Below are 14,879 nucleotides of genomic sequence, written 5' to 3'. Positions count from 1 at the left end.
AAAGGTATCCAAATCAGAAAGGAGGAAACTCATTTTTTGCAGATGACATGATAGTGTACATGGAAAATCCTATAAACTCTAACAAAAAACTGCTGGACCAAATAAATGAATTTGGCAAAAAAGTGGAATACAAAGTCAATATCTAGAAATCAAAGGCATTTTTGTATACTAACAATGAAACAACAGAAGCAGAAATCAAGAAAAAACTCCTATTCGATATAGCAAAAACAAAAATAAAATATCTAGAAATAAACCTAACCAAGAAGGTAAAACACTTGTATACAGAAAACTACACAACACTGAAGAAAGAAGTCAAGGAAGACACAAACCAATGGAAACATATACCATGTTCATGGATTGGAAGAATTAACATCATCAAAATGTCCATACTACCCAAAGCAATTTACAGATTCAAAGCAATACCTATTAAAGTACCAATGACATACTTCACAGACATACAACAAACACTTCAAAAATTTATATGGAACCATAAATGACCCTGCATAACAGCTGCAATGTTGAGAAAGAAGAACAAAGTAGGAGGGATCACAATACCTGATATCAAACTGTATTACAAGGCCACTATAATGAAAACAGCCTGGTACTGGCATTAAAAACAGGCACATAGCCCAATGGAACAGAACAGAGAGCCCAGAAATAAATCCAAGTCTCTAAAGACAATTAATACTCAACAAAGGGTGCAGTGACATAAAATGGAATAAAAATAGTCTCTTCAACAAATGATGTTGGTAGAACCGGACAACTACATGCAAAAAAATGAAACTCGAGCACCAACTTACACCATACACCAAATAATTTCAAGGTGGATAAAAGACTTAAATATAAGCTGTGACACCATTAAAGTCCTAGAGTAGAACGTTGGTAGGAAAATCTCAGATATTTCACCCAGCAACATTTTTACTGATATGTCCCCTAGAGCAAAGGACATAAAGGAAAGAATAAACAAATGGGATCTCATCAAAATTAAAAGCTTCTGCACAGCTAAAGAAAACAGCATTAAAATAACAAGACAATCAACTGTATGGAAAAACATATTTGCCAATGATACCTCAGACAAGGGTTTATTCTCCAAAATATACAAAGAACTCACATGACGTCACTCTAAGAAGACAACTAATCCAATTAAAAAACTGGGAAAGGACTTGAACAGACACTTCTGCAAGGAGGACAGACAGAGGATCCAGAGACACATGAAGAGATGCTCAATATCGCTTGCTATCAGAGAGATGCAAATTAAAACCACAATGAGATACCACTTTACACCAGTCAGAATGGCCATCGTAAACAACAAATGTTGGAGAGGCTGTGGGGAAAAGGGGACTTTGGTCCACTCTTGGTGGGAATGCAGATTGGTACAACCATTATGGAAAACAGTATGGAGTTTTCTCAGAAAACTAAAATTGGACTTGCCTTTTGACCCAGCAATTCCACTGCTAGGGTTGTATCCTAAGAACCCTAAAACACCAATCCCAAAGAACCTATGCACCCCAATGTTCACGGCAGCACAATTTACAATAGCCAAGAGTTGGAAGCAACCTAGGTGCCCGTCAGTAAATGAATGGATCAAAAAACTATGGTACATATACACAATGGAATTTTATGCTGCAGAAAGAAAGAAGGAGCCCCTACCCTTTGCAACAGCATGGATGGAACTGGAAAGCATTATGCTTAGTGAAATAAGCCAGGTGGTGAAAGACAAATACTGTGTGATCTCACCTTTAACAGGAAGCTAAACAACAAAAGAAATAAGCAAGCAAAATATAACCAAAGACACTGAAATAGAGAACAGGCTGGCAGCGACCAGAGGGGAGAGGGGAGGGAATTTCATGGGAAAAGGGGAAGGATTGAGAGGAACAAGTATAAAGGACACATGGACAAAAACTAACAGGGGTAGAAATGGGAGGGAGGTGGGAAGCACTGGGCAAGGGGGCTGGGATGGAAGTAAGAGACAGAAACTGTACTTGAACAATAATAAAATAAAATAAAATATAGGCAATTTAAAAAAATCCTCAAACATTGTTTAAGCAAGCAGAACAGGAGTTATCTGTACACAATTTTGCAATGTTCTTAGGTGTCGTTGTCACCTAGGATATAGGTCAGAGGCTGATAGCAGGTTCAGGTAATATACTTGCCCATTACCTGTTCATTCAGTTTATTGTTGGTGCTTGTATCCCACTGACACTATCTGCAAATATTTCTGGTTTAAGAAGGCACTGATGTTGGAGGGGGCGGGGATGTGACTTTGTGTCTGTACTGAGGGCAGATTTTAGCTGTAGTAGGTTAAAACTCATACTGTCAGTGGGATACATTGACTTAATAATACTTTTAGGCCTGGCACTACATACACCTAGTCAATAGCTACTAAAGATGGGCTTATACCAATAATGAGGAAAATCTGACTTCTACACAAAGAATGAAGATCTCCCTACCACTTTCAAGTATATATAGGGTCTGAACAAGCGCATTTAAAAAAAAAATCTTGTGCTTCTTTTGTATGAAAGCATTCTTGAGGTTATGCCCATGAAAAGAAATGCCTTTTTTCCTTCTCCTGAAAAAAGCAGGGTAATGAAAGATAAGAATAAGGTTACACCATGTCTACTGGCACTGTCAAGAAGCCTTTTGAAATTTTTTTTTCTGTTGGAAACAGTTAATGAGTTGGAGTTTTCCACACAGCTCATAGAAGTTGACTTTTTCAGATCTGAGAGCAGAAAATCAGAGAGAAACTCTTTCCATGCAGAATGTTGAAGGTCTTCGTTTCATCTTGTGGCTACACAGATCATCAGGCCTAGGTCCAAGCTTACTAATTACCACAGGTGGATCTTTGCCCAAGGAAGAAACAAGGCCCTGGGGCGCTTCTCTGTGACCAGCTGGGAACCTTTTCAGAAGTGAGAGCCACCAATCTGAAAGCTGCCTGGTTTATAATGATTCTCAAATGGGCATTAATGTGGATGAGCAACATGACATAAAGCATTAGAGACACCCGAGAGGACAGTTTTTATGCGGCTTGAGAGGTGAGCAGAGAGCAAAAGAGATTTCAAACCATAAGAACCAATGCTCTTTCAAACATTATAAGGTGTCTTTTGAATTACAAGAGTGTGTACTTTTGCATAAGTACTTAAACTACATTTTTTTTGGAAAATAACAATGTGGATTTTGCAATTTCTATGGACCAGGTATAGATCTAGATGTTTTATATGTGCAAGACCTCACTCATGTAACTTTCTCAGTAACTAGGAAAGGTAGGAGTGGTTTTTGCCTCATTTTAGAGGAAAGGAGACTGAGGTCACCCAGTTAGCCAAGGTCCCAGCTGGGACAGGAGCTCAAGTCTGTTGATTCCAAAGCTTGTGCTCCTTGAGAGTTAGGAGATAATAGGACCAATGGTGGAGAAACAGCGGCTTGGACGTGCATGAGTGGGTTCATTTAACTTACCTGTTCTTCCAGGATGCACAGCAGGAGGAGTCAGGTTGATGGATCATTTGCCAAAAAGTTCAAATGGTTTTAGCCTGTTTAGTAACATATTTCTAATCACCTTGTAGGATTTGCCTCAAATAATGGGAATTGTTGTAAATTTATTACCAGTGTGACAGAAACCCAGCTTATTAGAGGTTCCACATGCTGAACCATTTTAGATCCATTACTCAATCAATAATGTCTGGGTAAAGATTTACTTTCATTTCTCCATTTCTATTTTTTAAAAAGGCCTTAGTTTCCTATATCCCAGGCAAATGCCTTCATCAAGCCCATATTTTCACACTTCCTTGGGAAATATTGAGTTGATAAAAAATTTCCTATGGATTTTTTCATAAAATTAAAGACATTTCTTATTTTCACCAGTAAATTTATTGTTTGGATATTTTAAATATGTTGGCTATCTCCACATGGTATAACATTGATTGTTTTCAGTTAATGTGTTATTTGATTGTTATCAACTTCAACTGGTGTACCTGACCATGGAGCCTTATCCAAAAAAAACCTGTAGCACTATCGCTAGCTATCAGAGAGATGCAAATTAAAACCACAATGAGATACCACTTTACACCAGTCAGAAAGGCCATCATAAACAAAGAAAAAAACAAGTGCTGGAGAGGTTGTGGGGAAAAGGGGACTTTGGTCCACTGTTGGTGGGATTGCAGACTGGTGCAACCATTATGGAAAACAGTATGGAATTTTCTCAGAAAACTAAAATTGGACTTGCCTTTTGACCCAGCAATTCCACTGCTAGGGTTGTATCCTAAGAACCCTAAAACACCAATCCCAAAGAACATATGCACCCCAATGTTCATAGCAGCACAATTTACAATAGCCAAGAGTTGGAAGCAACCTAGGTGCCCGTCAGTAAACGAATGGATCAAAAAACTATGGTACATATACACAATGGAATTTTATGCTGCAGAAAGAAAGAAGGAGCTCCTACCTTTTGCAACATCATGGATGGAACTGGAAAGCATTATGCTGAGTGAAATAAGCCAGGTGTTGAAGGACAAATACCATATGATCTCACCTTTAACAGGAAGCTAAACAACAAAGCAAACAAGCAAGCAAAATATAACCAAAGACACTGAAATAGAGAACAGGCTGACAGTGACCAGAGGGGAGAGGGGAGGGAATTTCAGGGGAAATAGGGGAGGGATTTAGAGGAACATATATAAAGGACACATGGAGAACAACTGAGAAGTGTGGAAATGGAAGGGAGGGGGGAGCACGGGGGTGGGATGGGATGGGAGTAATAGACAGAAAACTGTACTTGAAAAATAATTAAATAAAAAAATTGGGAAAAAAATCTAAAGCAACATGGTAAAAAAAAAGCTATGGTACATTTACACAATGGAATTCTATGCTGCAGAAAGGAAGAAGGAACTACTACCCTTTCCAACATCATGGATGGAACTGGAAAGCATTATGGTGAGCGAAATAAGCCAGACAGTGAAAGACAAATACCATATTATATCACCGTTAACAGGAATCTAAACAACAAAAGAAACAAACAAGCAAAATATGACCAACAACACTCAAATATGGAACAGGCTGACAGGGACCATAGGGGAGAGGGGAGAGAATCATAGGGGAAAAGGGGATGGACTCACATGAACAAGTATAAAGGACACATGGACAATAACTAAGGTGGGGGGTGGAAATTGGAGGGAGGTGAGGAGCACTGGGGGGCAGGGCTGGGAATATAAGACAGAAAAATGTACTTGAACAAGAATTAAAGAAAAATAAAACTTTAAAGAAAACAAAAAAAATTGTAGCATAAAACTTCACAAGCCACTTTTGACACGTTTTCCTCTATTCATTGCACAAATCTTTTGTTGTATTTCAGTTGTGGTTTTTAATTTTTTTTGAAGTAATAAAACATTAACCTCATATTCTAAAAATGTTACTTATTTTCTTTCATATTTAATATTAAAATGGCTATACAAAAATTCACCAGTTTTGATGTTTTTTTAAATGCACAGTGATATGACAGCTATCACAATACAATATAACAGAATTGTTTCATATGAAGTTAAAGACAATTAAGTGCTACAAAAGCCAGCTTACAGAAAAACTGAAATATTTTTTGACCAACACAATATACTGCATCTATTTTCCTTTTGCTTTTGAATAGTTTTTCCCCCGTCAACTGGATTCTTTCTGTTACTTTTCCCATCAACATTGTGAAAGTTGGAAGGATTTCATAGAGAATGCCCATATACTCACCACCTCAATGCTACAATGGACATTTTACTGTCTTTGCTTTATCACATATCTGTCCTCTGTACATTCCTCTAGCTGTCTGCCAATCCTTGTTTTCTTTAAACACATTTTAGAGTTGTAGATACTGTACACTTCCTTTCTAAACACTTCAGCATATATATTATTGACTAGACTTCAGTATGTACTTTGATTTCTGTTAAGTAAACATTTACTTACAGTGTAATGCACATTTTTTACATACACCATTTAGCAAGTTTTTCCATTTGCTTTTATTGATACTCAAATATCTTCTATTAAAAAATCAAACCAAACTTGCCTTCAACCCCCCTGATATCTCTTTGAGTTACTGCCCCATAACTTTCTGATTTTAAACCAGATGTGTTGAGAGTGCTTTCCCCACTTCTTCCTTCACCCCTTGTCACACCATCTGGCTCCTTCCCTATCTCTCCTTCCTTTATAACTGACTTTGTCACCAACCTCTGACCACCAAATCCAAAGGACATTTCCTGATGGTCACTTTCTGATAGCTTTCAACATGGGCCTCTCCTTTTTTCTTGGCACATTCATTTCCTTGACACCCAGAGGGCTGTACTCTCTTGGTTTTTCCCACCTGGCCCTCTGGCTGCCTATTCTTTCTCTCATTTGACATGTGTTTACCAACTTCTTCAGAATTAAATATTAGAGTTGCTGAGGGATCAACCCTGAGCCTTCTTTCTTCTCATTCCATACTTTCTTCTGAGATGATCTCTCATTCCTGTGGTTTCAATTCCCATCTGCACACACATAACTCTCAAAATCACATTCTGATAGGCAACTCCACTCAAGCTCTAGACCACCATGCCCAGCTCAGTATCTCCTCTAGGATGGCTCAGAAATACACAGAGTCTTCATGTCCAAAACTAAAGCTCACAGTCTTTCCTCCTCACACTGTCCTCCTCCAGGGTGCCTCAACACATGGGGAGCTACCCAGGAGCCATCACTGACCCCTCCTCCACTGGATCTAATTGATTCCAAAATATATTGATTTTTTTCAACAATGATATTTTGCGGCCACCTTCTGGCTCCTTCTGCCACCATCGTAAAGGGAGCTCATGACTAACTGAGCTCTCCTGCAACCCCTGATGCCCTCTCACCATCCATTTGTCAGCCACAGCCATAACCTAGTCCTACTGCTCTCCCTCTAAACTCTCCAGTGGTGTTATGCTGCTTTCCATCATTAAGGGAACTGGAGGACCTGCTAGGTTTTAGACCTGCCCACTTTGTCTCTTCAATCATTTATGCCCTTCTCCCCACCCTCTCTGCCCTCCAATTTCACTAGCTACCTTTAGTTCTCCAGTCATACCCTGATTCATCCCACCACTGACCTCTGTCCAGGCCTATTTCTTCTCTGTAATCCATTGCCTCCCCTCTTTGCCTGCCCACCACCCCCTACTTCATATACACTCCTTGCTCATGTAAACACCTCTCTGATGTTATACATCTTGTAATACTACATGCCTCTCTTACTTAGTGCAGTCACTGTTTTATATTTCCCTGAGATCAACATCCTCTTATTCATGTAAGTTTCACGAGTGTATCTTATTTCTGTTTTTGTTTTATCTCCAGCATGTAGTGTAATGTCTGACACACATTAAATGCAAAACAATTATTTGTTCATTGAATATATAAAATTTTGTTTTTTATTATTCATCATTTAAAAAATGGAATGCAATTAATGTTAGCCAAGGTACCAAAACTGGAGAATTAGTTTATCAGCTGCTCATGTAGATTTTAATAACTGAGGGATCTAGTTCCTTGGACAGAAAGCATAGGCTCACTTATGTTACCATATATATAAAGAGGGACAGGATAAAGGAGATGGCCTGTGAGGAGCCAAGGTCATGCTAGCATCTGACTCAGAGAACAGGTGCCTAAACAAGCTGGGAGATGAAGCTGAAGCCTGGGAATTCTGTATTTCAGAGGTCTTTGGTCAGAATCTGAGAATTACAAAGAAGCTGGGAGTTCAGAGAAAAATGAAAGAAGGCAATTTACTGCATTCAAATTGTGTTTTGGAGAATTAAAAGGAAGAAGCCAGAGATATCATCAACTTTTTGTTTTATCCTCACCTAGAGACATTTTTATTACTTTTTAGAGAGAGAGGAAGAGGGAGGAGAAAGAAAGAGAGATCGGTTGCCTTCTAAGCTATACTGAACTGGGGATTGCACTACAACCTGAGTATGTGCCCTGATAGGAATCAAACCCATAACTTTTTGGTTTACAAGATGATGTACCAATGAAATGAGTCACACCTACCACGGCTCAGTTAAACTTTTTGAGGGAAAGCAGTTGACAAAACGCATACCCTGGACCATGACCATGGGTTGAGGCCTTGACCATAGAGTCTTAGTTGATTTCCCAAACGCACTGCTCTCTTACAGTGTGAAGTTGGGTGCATCAATATGCTAATGATGGCCTCTTTAAGTGAAATTATTGCCTGGATTGTGTGAGTAGAGCTTTTCTTCATTATTCCACGAAGAAATGGATATGAAGATGTGTCAGAGATTCTTCCTGGCCTCTCGGTGACACTCTTCATACAAAATTTATCTCTTTTATGTGTTTGAAGCTCTTTCAGATATATATCAAAGACCTTTCCATGCTTCTACCATGCATAATATATTCTGCAACAGCTTGTAATAAATCATTTTCCTTCTCTGACTGGTTAGCCATGAGCAAACATGGCTTTTTCTAGTAGTGAAATGATGCCAGATTCCCCTATTTAATACTTTGCTTCTTGTGTTACCACTCTCTGTTCTGTCATCTTCCCAGGAGACCCACAAAATGAAAAAGAGTTGGCTTCACCCCAATTACTGTTCTGATTTTAAAGCCATTGTCTATATCAATGATACAGAATATCTAACATGCTGTTACTTCATGTTAAAATGACATTTTTCTCTACTCTACCTTGCTTCCCGTTTTCACAAATAGACACAGTGCAGGTATTCACTGCATTCATAAAAGATTTAGGCTGAGAAAGGTGGACTGTATGGGTAATTGCTTCTGAGCTGATCACAGAAGGTTTTGTTGTGTCTCGTTGAAGGAAGAAACGAAATAAGACAAAGGAATAAAACTGTCCACAACGTAGGCCTCTGAGCTGGGAACTGCACCTCCCATTGGTTGCCAACAAGGCAGCGTGTTTTAGGGAAAAGCCTCCATCACTGAGGTTACTGACGTGAAACCAAAGTAGGCTTTTCATTGTTTTTGGGTCAATGGGGCTCTGTGTGAGGTGTGGGTCATGAAGCAGAAGAGCAGGAATTTTGTTTTTAAAAAACCACAATATTTCTTTTTATGGTATTGCTTCCAAAGGCCAATGTGGTTTAAGGAATGTGTCATGTGGTAGACATGGCTAGATGTTCCTTCCCCCTATCTGTTTTCCTCTTCTTCCATTGGAATAGAACTAAAATTTATAGCAAGACAGATGAGAGCATAGAATAATGATGACACTCTCCAGTCTCTTTTGCAGCTAGAGGCGGCCATGAGACTAACTTTTTGCTTTTACAGGATGCAAGAATATAATGTCTTATGGAAGCAGCTGAGAACTCTCATAAGTGGCAGCTGGTGTGTGCTTTTTGCTTTTTATCCTGTTGCCTCTTTATCTTTTCTTCTGGCTGAGATGAGTGAGATGAGTGACATACAGGGGCTGGAGCAGCCACTTGGACCATGAAGTGAAGTTGAGAATGGAGATCCTACACAGTGAAACTACAAAATAGAAGTAGGACGAGTTCCTCAGGGCTTTATGGCATAGAGGAGCCTTAATAGGTCTGGACATCAGTGGGTGAGAGAAATAAACTCCAATATTGTTTACTGTTTCTTACAGTTAAGATAGAGGTTCAGAGTATAGAATGGGAAGTAGAAGAAAGAGAGGATTTTCTTTTTTCCTTCCTCCAAGACTGAGGGGGCAAAGAATAAAGTTTCCTTGGATCCTGTTTTCTCTGTCAGAGATCATCATGACCTCACTTGGCACTCATGCTTTTTTTTCCTGTAATTTTGAAAAAAATTATTTTATTGTTGTTTTATTAGAATTATCTGCATTTAACCCCCCCACTCCTCCCCACTCCAGCCAAATGCACCTCTCTCCTTTGCTTTCACCCCCCCCCCCTTGGTTTTGTCCATGTGTCCAAGGGTTCCTGAAAACCCTTTCCCTCTTCACCCTTATCATCTCTGACCTCCCCTCTGGTTACTGTTAGATTGTTCTTAATTTTAATGTCTCTGGTTATATTTTGCTTGCTTTTTCCTTATGTTGATTAGGTTCCAGTTAAAGGTGAGATCATATGGTATCTGTCCATCACTACCTGGGCTTATTTCTCTTAGCATAATCCTCTCCAGTTCCATCCAAGGGCAGGAGTGTTTTCTTTCTCTCTGCTGCATAGAATTCCATTGTCCAAATGTACCATGGTTTTTGGATTCACTCATTTGCTGATGGGCACTTAGGTTGCTTCTAGCACTTGGCTATTGTAAATTGTGCCTCTATGAGCATTAGGGTGCATAGGATCTTTTGAATTTGTGTTTCAGGGTTCTTAGGATATAATCCAAGAAGTGGAATTGCCAGGTCAAAGGGCAGTTTCACTTTTCATTTTCTGAAGAAATTCTATGCTGTTTTTCACAGTGGCTGCACCAGTCTGCATTCCCACCAACAGTGCACTAGTGTTCCCTTTTCTCCACATCCTCTACAGAACTTGTTGTTTGTTGCTTTGTTTATGATGGCCATTCTGACTGGTGTAAAGTGGTATCTCATTGTGGTTTTAATTTGCATCTCTCTGATGGCTAGTGATGCTGAGCGCCTTTTCATATATCTCTGGGTACTCTGAATATCCTCCTTGGAGAAGTGTTTGTTCAAATCTTTTGCCCATTTTTCAATTGGGTTATTTGTCTCTCTGGAGTGGAGTTGTGTGAGTTCTTTATATATTTTGGAGATAAAACCCTTGTCTGAGGTATGATTGGTAAATATGTCTTCCCAAATGTTTGGTTCTCTTTTCATTTTAATGCTGTTTTCTTTATCTATGCAGAAGCTTTTTAATTTGATGAGGTTCCATTTGTTTATTTTTTTCTTTATGTCCCTTGCTTTAGGGGACATATCAGTGAAGATATTCCTGCATGGAATATCTGAGATTTTCCCGGCAAAGTTTTCCTCTAGGACTTGTATGGTTTCATGACTTATATTTAAGTCTTTTATCCACCTCTATTTTTCTGTGTGGCATAAGTTGGTGTTCAAGTGTCATTTTTTTGTATATAGCTGTCCAGATCTCCCAACACCACTTGTCCATTTTTTACAAAGAACTCATTTACTCCATTTTATGCTTCTTCCCCCTTTGTCAAATATTAACTGACCATAGAGACTTGGGTTTATTTCTGAGTTCTCTGTTCTGTTCCATTGGTTTATGTTTCTGTTCTTATGCTGGCATTCATGCTTTTCAGTGGTAATGATGGAGAGATGAAACTTGTAGTGCCCTATATAATATCACTTAATCACCAAAGTGGCATTATGAGTTATTTTTCCACAATATTTTTCCTATTAACACCAGGAAATTTTTAATGATTAGAGAATGCAACAGTCATCATATTGACAAGCTATTGTTATCGGTATCCTTGTGGCCCAGGTTTCACCAGACCCTCACCAGGGTATTTAAGCATTGGCAATTGACAGTGCAACTTATAGCCTCTAGGGAAGAGCCTGAGGATGCCCACCAAATCCAGCAGAGTTGAGTTACTTTAGAGGAATCTTACCTTTCCTTCTCCAGGATTGTTGATTGATTGATTGATTCATTCATTGATTCATCAAATCTTTATTAATGCCACGAATCATGCTGGGTTCTGGTGATATAATGATGAGCAAAATCAGAACTGGTCCATGCTATTGTATAGCTGAGTATCATATGAGGGTGTGAACAAAAGGACACCCAGGATGACACAAATCAAACAAATGCCACATGTAAACAAATTGAACAACAATACATGTAAACAAATTTCATGTGGGAAGTGTTCTCTAGGACTAATACAGAAGAGCTTGTGATAGATTGGGGATTTGTAGGATGGGGATTAGTAGACACAGCTGTGGAGAGGCACTGTGAAATTCTTCCTTTAAAAAGAAATAAGCCAGTCAGTGAAGGAAAATGGTGGTGGAGTAGGACGGAGCATCTCCAGTTCTTGTACCCCTGGGAGAAAATCCTGGCAGATCTACTGAAGAACAGCGCAGTCAATTCCCCAACCAACAATTCTCCAGCATTTATGAAAATAAGAGGCCAGAGATAGTGGTGGATCAGACAGCTACAGGTCGGTGGGGTCTCAGGGATGTAAGGACGGAGGCAGCCAGGCCAGCAGCCCTAGGCCAGTGCGCAAGGGCTTCGGAGCCACAGCACTCAGAGCCTAGAGGCTTCCGTCTGTGGACAGTGACAGGGGTGTCTGCCACGGAAGACTCATTGGGAGCCTGGCACCCAGCGGAGCCTTTGGCCAGCTGCTGGGTCCTTGGAAGAGAGCTGGTTACCCTCCCTCCCCATCTAGGCGGGGCTGGGTGGCACCGGGCAGAAACCTGTCTGCCTAGGTTTGCAGGGAGGTTGGCAAGGACAGGGGGCCAGGTTCAGTTGCGATCTTTGTGGTCACCAGCCCACCAGCCCATCAGCCTGGGAGATTTGAGAGGAGCATTGTCCTAACTTGTCGGGTTGGGGATTGGGCTGGATTGAGAGGCAGGCTTTCTGGAGACGTTTTTATTGGAAAGTGGACTGAGGTGTTCTCCTGTGAAGACAGCTTGCCTTGCTTCTCACCCAGCCACAGGACTGGGAAGGACCAGTACCAGATCCTGTGGCCCCCAGGCAGCCTGTTGGGTGGGCGGGCACCACACAAGTCAATGACAAATGGGAGGGCACCTGCGCCTACAACCCAGCCCACAGAGGAGTCCTGCTGAAATGAGAAAAACTGGATTGTACAGTTTGAAACAAACAAAAGAGGATGTGTTTTTTTGTTTGTTTTTAATTTTTTAAACTTTTTTTCAGTAATTGTATGTACTTTTTAATTTTGTTATTGCTTTATCTTTCAATACTTTGTTCCTTTCCTTTCTTTTTTCTTTTAGACTTTCTTCCTTTCATCACAAACTTATCACCTTTTCCTCCCTTCTTCTGCACTTTTTTTACTGTTTGTTTGTTTGTCTGTTGCTTTCTATACCACTGTAAATACTTCACAACACATCTCTTGGGTCTTAGCCCATTTTACAGGTTCCTGAATTCTATTACTGTAATGATTAACTCTATCTGCTCACACACTACACCTAATTACTATTCTTTACTCTCACCTTACCTCAAAATCTGACCGCCCATAACATCACTGCTTTCTAGATCAAACTCACAAGCCTTCCCTCCCCAACAAGAGACTTATCTTTGGTCCATCCTTTCTTAAAACTGGCAAGATAGGTTGAAGATTATGGTTAACACCATATATAGCCTAGAGATCTTCTACCTCTTCTCTACCAGCTGTGACTGTAAATATCATAAAGTACTTTCCTGCTGTCATAAACCATTTTGCCTCCCCCTCCAACTGATCACACACACACAAAGAAAGGAGTAGGTGGAAGTGGAGAACATCAAGATACCTGCAGGAGACTGCACCACTGAATCTCACAGGTATTCTACCACAGAAGTTCACACCATAAACCCAGGGAATGGGAACAGATCAACTTAAGAAGCTGAGACTAACAAGAAGTCTCACAAACAATGGAAAGACCAAAAACAATGCCCAAATGAAAGAAAAGGTGGAAGTCTCAGAAAGAATGTTACATGAAAGAGAGGCAAGTCAACTATCAGATATTGAATTCAAAGCACTGGTTATCAGGAAATTCAAAGAGCTCACAAGGAGCTACTAGAAACTAGAGGGGAGCTACAATGAGCTCTCCACAAATTATACCAGCATGAAAAAGGAAATAGAAACCATCAGCAAAGGCCAAGAGGAAATGAAGAATACAACTTCTGAACTGAAGAACACAGTAGAAGGAATCAAAAACAGGATCAATGAGGCAGAAGATTGAATCACTGAGTTGGAGGACACAGTAGAAAGAATCTCCCAGAAGCAGCAAGAAAAGGAAAAGGCTCAGAAAGAATGAAGAGAGATTAAGAGAAATGCAAGACAATATGTAATGTAATAATATCCGAATAATAGGAATACCAGAAGGAGAAGAAGAACAAGGGATAGAAAACCTATATGAAAGAGTAATGATGGAAAATTTTTCTAATTTGATGAGGCAAAAAGTCACGTGAATCCAGAAACACAGAGAGTCCCAAACAAGAGGGACCCAAAGAGGCCCACTTCAAGACACATCATCATGAAAATGGCAAAGTTCCAAGACAAAGAGAGAATCTTAAAGGCAGCAAGGGAGAAAAAGGAAGTAACATACAAGAGAGCCCCAATCAGGTTGATTACTGACTTCTCAATGGAAACACTCAAAGCAAGAAGGGAATGACAAGAAATATTCCAAGTAATGAGAACCAGAGGCCTACAACCAAGGCTACTGTACCCAGCAAGGCTCTCAATCAAGATAGAAGGCCAAATAAAGAGCTTCCAAGAAAACAGAACTCTAAAAGAATATGCCTCCACCAAACCAGCTCTACAAGCAATACTAAAAGGGCTGCTTTAAGAAAAGGAAGGAAAAGAGAGAGACAGAGAGGAACACAGGTACACAAATGGCAATGAATAAGTACCTATCAATAATAACCTTAAAGGTAAATGGATTAAATACTCCAATCAAAAGCCATAGAATAGCTGAATGGATAAGAAAGCATGATCTACACATATGCTGCCTATAGAGCCCCTCCTCAGAACAAAACACCATCACAGACTAAAAATGAAAGGCTGCAAACAAATTTTCAAGCAAATGAACAACAACAACAACAACAATGACAACAACAACAACAACAAAACAGCCGGGGTAGCAATTTTAATATCAGAAAAATAAACTTCAAAAAAGGGCCATAAAGAGAGACCCAGAAGGTCACTTCATAATACTCAAGGGAAGAATCTACCAAGAAGACATTAACATTATAAATATATATGCACCCATCTCAGAAGCACCGAAATATATAAAGAAAATCCTAGAGGACCTCAAGAAAGATATTGACAGCAACACAATTATAGTAGGGGATTTT

This window comes from Sturnira hondurensis, unplaced genomic scaffold (genome assembly GCF_014824575.4).
Source record: "Sturnira hondurensis isolate 20B ecotype Veracruz unplaced genomic scaffold, ASM1482457v3 Scaffold0009244, whole genome shotgun sequence".
Classification (NCBI taxonomy): Eukaryota; Metazoa; Chordata; class Mammalia; order Chiroptera; family Phyllostomidae; genus Sturnira; species Sturnira hondurensis.
Note: the sequence above shows the minus strand (reverse complement) of the source record.